This window comes from Oncorhynchus nerka, linkage group LG12 (genome assembly GCF_034236695.1).
Source record: "Oncorhynchus nerka isolate Pitt River linkage group LG12, Oner_Uvic_2.0, whole genome shotgun sequence".
Classification (NCBI taxonomy): domain Eukaryota; kingdom Metazoa; phylum Chordata; class Actinopteri; order Salmoniformes; family Salmonidae; genus Oncorhynchus; species Oncorhynchus nerka.
The window spans coordinates 74,328,728-74,337,427 of NC_088407.1; the positions used below are offsets into that span (position 1 = coordinate 74,328,728).

Below are 8,700 nucleotides of genomic sequence, written 5' to 3' on the forward strand. Positions count from 1 at the left end.
AGATCCTTCAGGTTTCGGGGCTGTCACTGGGCAATACGGACTTTCAGCTCCCTCCAAAGATTTTCTATTGGGTTCAGGTCTGGAGACTGGCTAGGCCACTCCAGGACCTTGAGATGCTTCTTACGGAGCCACTCCTTAGTTGCCCTGGCTGTGTGTTTCGGGTCATTGTCATGCTGGAAGACCCAGCCACGACCCATCTTCAATGCTCTTACTGAGGGAAGGAGGTTGTTGGCCAAGATCTCGCGATGTATGGCCCCATCCATTTTCCCCTCAATACGGTGCAGTCGTCCTGTCCCCTTTGCAGAAAGGCATCCCCAAAGAATGATGTTTCCACCTCCATGCTTCACGGTTGGGATGGTGTTCTTGGGGTTGTACTCATCCTTCTTCTTCCTCCAAACACGGCGAGTGGACTTTAGACCAAAAAGCTCTATTTTTGTCTCATCACACCACATGACCTTCTCCCATTCCTCCTCTGGATCATCCAGATGGTCATTGGCAAACTTCAGACAGGCTTGAACATGCGCTGGCTTGAGCAGGGTGACCTTGCGTGCGCTGCAGGATTTTAATCCATGAAGGTATAGTGTCTTACTAATGGTTTTCTTTGAGACTGTGATCCCAGCTCTCTTCAGGTCATTGACCACGTCCTGCCGTGTAGTTCTGGGCTGATCCCTCACCTTCCTCATGATAATTGATGCCCCACGAGGTGAGATCTTGCATGGAGCCCCAGACCGAGGGTGATTGACCGTCATCTGGAACTTCTTCCATTTTCTAATAATTGCGCCAACAGTTGTTGCCTTCTCACCAAGCTGCTTGCCTATTGTCCTGTAGCCCATCCCAGCCAGGTGCAGGTCTACAATTTTTCCCCGATGACCTTACAAAGCTCTCTGGTCTTGGCCATTGTGGAGAGGTTGGAGTCTGTTTGATTGAGTGTGTGCACAGGTGTCTTTTATACAAGTAACGAGTTCAAACAGGTGCAGTTAATACAGGTAATGAGTGGAAAACAGCAGGGCTTCTTAAAGAAAAACTAACATGTCTGCGAGAGACAGAATTCTTACTGGTTGGTAGGTGATCAAATACTTATGTCTTGCAATAAAATGCAAATTAATTACTTAAAAATCATACAATGTGATTTTCTGGATTTTTGTTTTAGATTCCGTCTCTCACAGTTGAAGTGTACCTATGATAAAAATGACAGATCTCTACATGCTTTGTAAGTAGGAAAACCTACAAAATCGTCAGTGTATCAAAAACTTGTTCTCCCCACTGTATACATAACAAAAAACTGTATGACCAGCAATAAAGCCAGTGTCTCTTGTTCAATGGTGGAGTACCCTGACTGACACGAGTTGAACTTACGGGCGAAAAAACTGACGGGCCGATCCACTCGCTCCTAATCTTCCTGCAAGAGAACCACACCTCTGTCTGTTCTTTCCTAGCACGCGTTTGCAGCTGCTGTTGCTAACTCAACGGCGAGGAGGTATCACTTCTGTAGTGAATAAGAGTTCAAAGTTCATACCAATCGCAACCAAAGCTCACGCTGAGGTTGGCTTAGTTCTGTAGTTGACAAGTCAGTCCTTTTAACGCAGAGGCTGCAGACCTCATGTACTTGGAACAGCAGGTAACATTTTCGTCAAGGCTTTATATAGGAAGGGAGAGGAGGGCGTGTTTGAAAAGTTTATAACGCATGTCCCTTCACAGGGGCGGGCCACTGATTGAGCAGAGCCCTAACCTTATGAAAACCCAAACCGAACTGACATCATATTCATTAAGTACCACCGCATATGTTCAATTGGTCGGATTACCAGAATATAGGTAATTTCCCCCCACCTTCTGATGTTCCCAGAATCTCTATGTTAACCAAGGTGTTTGCAAATGTAACCTCAGTAGGGTAGAGAGAGGAAACAGGGGGAAGAGGTATTTATGACTGTCATAAACCTACCCCCCAGGCCAATGTCATGACAACTGGGATATGACTAAAGAGTTAATCAGGGTAAACTGGGATGTGACTAAAGAGTAAATTAGGGGATTTTTCCACAGGTATTTTCCATTCCATGGCAGCAAGATTTTTATCTATTTTTACAAACTTTCTATTCAATACTTTCTATTATTGGAGTGAGATCATTTGTTTTGGGATATGTATACCGGGTATGTCCACATCACCATCAGACCATTTTATTGGTAAACTGCACAGTAATGTAAAAGTTACATTGTTTAGTGATCCAATACGTAATATAGTACACATTAGCATAATGTGGTTGTACACCAGAGAAGTTAGAACAATGATCTAGATCCTCTATCAGGCTTTGGAGGGATTCAACATGTGGATATAAAAGAAAACATGAATCCACCCACACAGACAGCGTGGTGAAGAAGGCGCAGCAGCGCATCTTCAACCTCAGGAGGTTGCAGAAATTCAGCTTGTCACCAAAAACACTCACAAACTTTTACAGATGCACAATCAAGAGCATCCTGTCTGGGCTGCATCACCGCATGGTACGGCAATTGCTCCTCCCACAACCGTAAGGCTTTCCAGAGCGTAGTGAGGTCTGCACAACGCATCACCGGGGGCAAACTACCTGCCCTCCAGGACACCTACACCACCCAATGTCACAGGAAGGCCAAAAAGATCATCAAGGACAACAACCACCCGAGCCACTGCCTGTTCACCCCGCTATGATCCAGAAGGCGAGGTCAGTACAGGTGCATCAAAGCTGGGACCGAGATACTGAAAAATAGCTTCTATCTCAAGGCCATCAGACTGTCGTTCTGCCCCTGAACAGACAGTTAACCCATTGTTCCTAGGCTGTTCTTAACTGACAACTTAATTTGTTCTTAACTGACTTGCCTAGTTAAATGAAGGTATACATTTTTTTTAACATCTATGGCAATTTAGATAGTTAGCTTGCACTTGCTAGCTAATTTGTCCTGTTTAGCTAGCTTGCTGTTGCTAGCTAATTTGTCCTGGGATATAAACATTGAGTTGTTATTTTACCTGAAATGCACAAGGTTCTCTACTCTACTACAATTAATCCACACGTAAAACGGTAAACCGAATCGTTTCTAGTCATCTCTCCTCCTTCCAGGCTTTTTCATCTTTGAACTTATATGGTGATTAGCATCTAAACTTTCATGACTGTTAAACAGCCATCACTAACATTGAGTGGCTGCTGCCAACATACTGACTCAAATCTCTAGCCACTTTAATAATAAAAAATTGGATGTAATACATGTATCACTAGTCACTTTAAACAATGCCACTTTATATAATGTTTACATACCCTACATTAATCATCTCATATGTATATACTGTACTCTATACCATCTACTGCATCTTGCCTATGCCGTTCGGCCATCGGTCATCCATATATTTTCATGTACATATTCGTATTCATTCCTTTACACTTGTGCGTATTAGGTAGTTGTTGTGAAATTGTTAGATTACTTGTTAGATATTACTGCATGGTCGGAACTAAAAGCACAAGCATTTTGCTACACTCACATTAACGTCTGCTAACCATGTGTATGCGACCAATACAATTTGATTTGATTTGATTTGAGAATGGATGTTCCGTTTTTTGCTGAGTTTATATCTCACTAGGTCAGGGTATTTAACATGGAACCCAAACCGGCTGCGCGTGTGCGCCGTCGTGCACCATCGTGCATACATTTATTTTGTCCCCCTACACCAAACGTGATCACGACACGCAGGTTAATAAAATATCAAAACAAACTCTGAACCAATGACATTAATTTGGGGACAGGTTGAAAAGCATTCGGGTAGCCTAGTGGTTGGACTAGTAACCGGAAGGTTGCAAGTTCAAACCCCTGAGCTGACAAGGTACAAATCTGTCGTTCTGCCCCTGAACAGACAGTTAACCCATTGTTCCTAGGCTGTTCTTAACTGACAACTTAATTTGTTCTTAACTGACTTGCCTAGTTAAATGAAGGTATACATTTTTTTTAACATCTATGGCAATTTAGATAGTTAGCTTGCACTTGCTAGCTAATTTGTCCTGTTTAGCTAGCTTGCTGTTGCTAGCTAATTTGTCCTGGGATATAAACATTGAGTTGTTATTTTACCTGAAATGCACAAGGTTCTCTACTCTACTACAATTAATCCACACGTAAAACGGTAAACCGAATCGTTTCTAGTCATCTCTCCTCCTTCCAGGCTTTTTCATCTTTGAACTTATATGGTGATTAGCATCTAAACTTTCATAGTATTACCCCGACGACCGGCAACACAGTTGGTCTTTCAATCACCCACGTGGGGAATACCCAATGAGGAGATGGCACTGCTTTGCCTGCTTCTATAAACCAACGAGGAGATGGGAGAGGCAGGACTTGCAGCATGATCTGCGTCAGAAATAGAAAGGACTTCTATTTTAGCCCTTGATAACGCAGACGCTCGTTTACGCGCGCAAGCAGTGTGGGTGCAATAACTGAATAACATAGATTTCTACATTTATTTTGCAACGCTCGCGCACTCGACGCAATTGGTGTAGTCAGGGTGTATTTAAGCCTCCATATTTCCACTAGTTCCAATTTATCCATGACAGACATGATTTTCTTAAGAGGATGAGGGTGATAGTTTGTAGTGTGATTTCCTTTATGGTTCATTTACGGTATTTAAAAGCGTATTATAATTTCCCACCATATTAACAGAGTCTTGTATTGCTTATATTTATTTTCATATCTATTATATTGATCCTCATTATTTTGTCTGTTCATGGTCCAATAGCATATTTAAAATCATCCATCTACCTTTTGGCTATTTACAGCCCATCTGTAAATAGCCCACCCAACAACCTCATCCCCATATTGTTATTTATTATTGCTCTTTTGCACCCCAGTATCTCTACTTGCACATCATCATCTGCACATCTATCACTCCAGTGTTTAATTGCTAAATTGTAATTATTTCACCACTATGGCCTACGCATTGCCTTACCTCCCTAATCTTACCTCATTTGCACACACTGTATATAGATTTTTCTATTGTGTTATTGACTGTACATTTGTTTATTCCATGTGTAACTCTGTGTTGTTGTTCTTGTCGCACTGCTTTGCTTTATCTTAGCCAGGTCACAGTTGTAAATGAGAACTTGTTCTCAACTGGCCTCCTGGTTAAATAAAGGTGAAATACAAAAAAAAATAAAAAAAATAAAGAGAACCTGATTATTACACTATTGCACTTCAAACAAGGAACACACAAACTAAATTGCACAACTAATGTACAGTGCATTAGTTAGAAGTGTGCTATCTGATAGATTCCCCCACTCCCCCTACCTCGGGCTTCCAGTGGGGAGACCTGAGGTCAACCTACCCCCGCCCCCCTCCCCATCTCGTACTTCTGAGTGGGAGAACTTCCCCAGGCAGTAGCCTGCCTAGCTCACAAACTAGAATCAGGGCGCCCACTCCGACAAGGTTAATTGACCCACAGTCCCACATGGTGACATGACATCATTGACGTGATGTGAAAATGAGCAATAAAAAAACGATCGCGCAAATATCACCATTCTCAATCTTATTCTTATTTTTTATTTTTTTTGTGCGGGCACCCCATGCCACTCCCACCAAGATGCCGCCCCATGCACCATTTCGCATAATTTGATTGGTAGTATCCATTTTGAGAAACACCCAATGACAACATGGACCCATAAAATATAATTTTCTTACTGCTGTGTGCAGTAGGCATCACACGTCTGTTGCCTTCACTGTGTACAACCTGTGTTTGCGCATTTGCAAGAGCTATCCTATATCTTGAATTAGCATAGCCAAACGTAAAGCTAGCAATAGTAGACCAATATTCATTATTATTGATAAATAGGGAGAATAACAATCTACTTTAAAATAGTATGTCTCTGTCTTTAATCCCCACAAGACAGTTTTGTTCTGTGAGTTTTTCTCTGTTTCAGAGAGCCTGATGGAAACACACTTAGACATGTTGTGCAGCGAATGAGTGATCCTCTCTGCCTTGCCTAAATGAGGCTTATGTGTCTCACCCGCAATCAGCATCATCACCACCACCACTGACACCATCACCGCTACCACCACCATCACTATCACCACTACCACCTCCACCACTACCACCACCACCACCACACTCACTACCACCACCACCACCACCATCATCACCACCACTACCACCACCACTACCACCACTATCACTACAACCACCACCACCATCACCACCACCACTACCATCACCACTACCATCACCACTACCACTACCACCACTACCACCACTACTACCATCATCACTACCACCGTCACCACCACCACTTTCACCACCACCACTACCACTACCACCACCACCATCACTTCCACCACCACTACCACTACTTCCACCACCACCACCATCACTACCACCACCACTACTACCACAACCACTACCACCACTACCACCACCACCAATTACACCACCACAACCACTACCATCACCATCACTTCCACCACCACCACTACCACTACTACTACCACCACCACTACCACCACCACTACCACTACCACCACCACCACTACCACCACCACCATCACCACTACTACCACCATCACTACCACCACTTTCGCCAACACCATCACTACCACCACCATCACCACTACCCCCACCACCACCACCACCACCACTACTACCACTACCACCACCGCCACCATCACCACCACCACTACCACCACTTCTACCACCATCACTGCCACCATCACCATCACTGCCACCATCACCACCACCATCACCACCACTACCACCACCACCACCACCACCACCACCACCACTACTACCACCATCACTACCACCATCATCACCACCACTACCACCATCACCACCACCACTACCACCACCACTACCATCACTACCATCATCACCACCACCACCATCACTACCACCATCACCACTACCACCACCATCACCAACACCACCCCCATCACCAACGCCACCACCACTACCACCACCAGCACCGCTACCACCACCACCACCACCACCACTTACACCACCACAACCACTACCACTACCACCACCATCATAATTACCACTACCATCACCACTGCCACCACCACCACCATCATAATTACCACTACCATCACCACTGCCATCACCACCACCATCATCACTACCACCATCACTTCCAGCACTTTCACCACCACCATCACTACCACCACCACCACCACCACCACCACCATCACTACCACCACACCCACCATCACTACCACCATCACCACTACCACCACCATCACCACCACCACCACCACTACCACCACCACCACAACTACCACTACCACCACCACCACTGCCACCACTACCACCACTACCACCACCACCACCACTACCACCACCACCACCACCACTACCACCACCACCACCACCATCACCACCATCCCCACCACCATCATCACCTAGTGAACAAAAACAGCCATACTGTCTCTGTGCTAGAGGAATTGATTGTTAAAGCATTTAGTCTGCAGGTAAGGTGAAACTGTTGTACACTACACCTGTTGGAGGAGCCAATGACATTACAGAGAAAGAGGCAAATTAGAGGCATCTAAATATACATGTGTTATACAGGAGAGGAGAGGCAGTAAGGTGAAACACAGCCCCCATACTTTTTCTCCATCAACACATCTGAGGATGGCCATGGCACTGTGACCACTGTGTGATTACTGTTCCATTCAACCATCACTTGTTTTGTTGAAGTGCCCCTTCATCCTTTTTCTATCCAGTTTTTATTTGATTTAACTTTGAAAGATACATGTTTCTTTATAAAGCGAGAGGCACCTTGTTCTTGGAAAATAAAGAGCACATTTAATTAATTAGTTGAAAAACAGAGGTAATGAACTACGGAGGCAGCATGGCCATGATGCTAGGGATGTGCCTCAAATGGCACCCTATTCCCTATATGGGGCACTACATTTGACCAGGGCCCATTGTGCTCAATGTAGGAAATAGGGTGCTATTTAGTCTGCTGCCTTGATCCACCTTCCATGCAGGCTGTGATGTGAAGTCTCTGTAACACAATGGAGAGCTGTAGGGATAAAAGGAATGTAGCGACCAGGTGGCGAATCGCATCTCTGCATGTCTGGCAGACATATCAGTGTGGATGACGGATCATCACCTCAAGCTGAACCTCGGCAAGACGGAGCTGCTCTTCCTCCCGGGGAAGGACTGCCCGTTCCATGATCTTGCCATCACGGTTGACAACTCCATTGTGTCCTCGTCCCAGAGCGCTAAGAACCTTGGCGTGATCCTGGACAACACCCTGTCGTTCTCAAATAACATCAAGGCGGTGGCCCGTTCCTGTAGGTTCATGCTCTACAACATCCGCAGAGTACGACCCTGCCTCACACAGGAAGCGGCGCAGGTCCTAATCCAGGCACTTGTCATCTCCCGTCTGGATTACTGCAACTCGCTGTTGGCTGGGCTCCCTGCCTGTGCCATTAAACCCCTACAACTCATCCAGAACGCCGCAGCCCGTCTGGTGTTCAACCTTCCCAAGTTCTCTCACGTCACCCCGCTCCTCCGCTCTCTCCACTGGCTTCCAGTTGAAGCTCGCATCCGCTACAAGACCATGGTGCTTGCCTACGGAGCTGTGAGGGAACGGCACCTCAGTACCTCCAGGCTCTGATCAGGCCCTACACCCAAACAAGGGCACTGCGTTCATCCACCTCTGGCCTGCTCGCCTCCCTACCACTGAGGAAGTACAGTTC

At 45.4% G+C, this 8,700-nt stretch overlaps 1 pseudogene; it reads left to right on the top strand.

Moving 5' to 3' along the window:
* The first annotated feature begins 6,458 nt into the window (after positions 1-6,458).
* On the top strand, positions 6,459-7,445 carry LOC135574130 (uncharacterized; annotated as a pseudogene).
* The last annotated feature ends 1,255 nt before the right edge of the window (positions 7,446-8,700 follow it).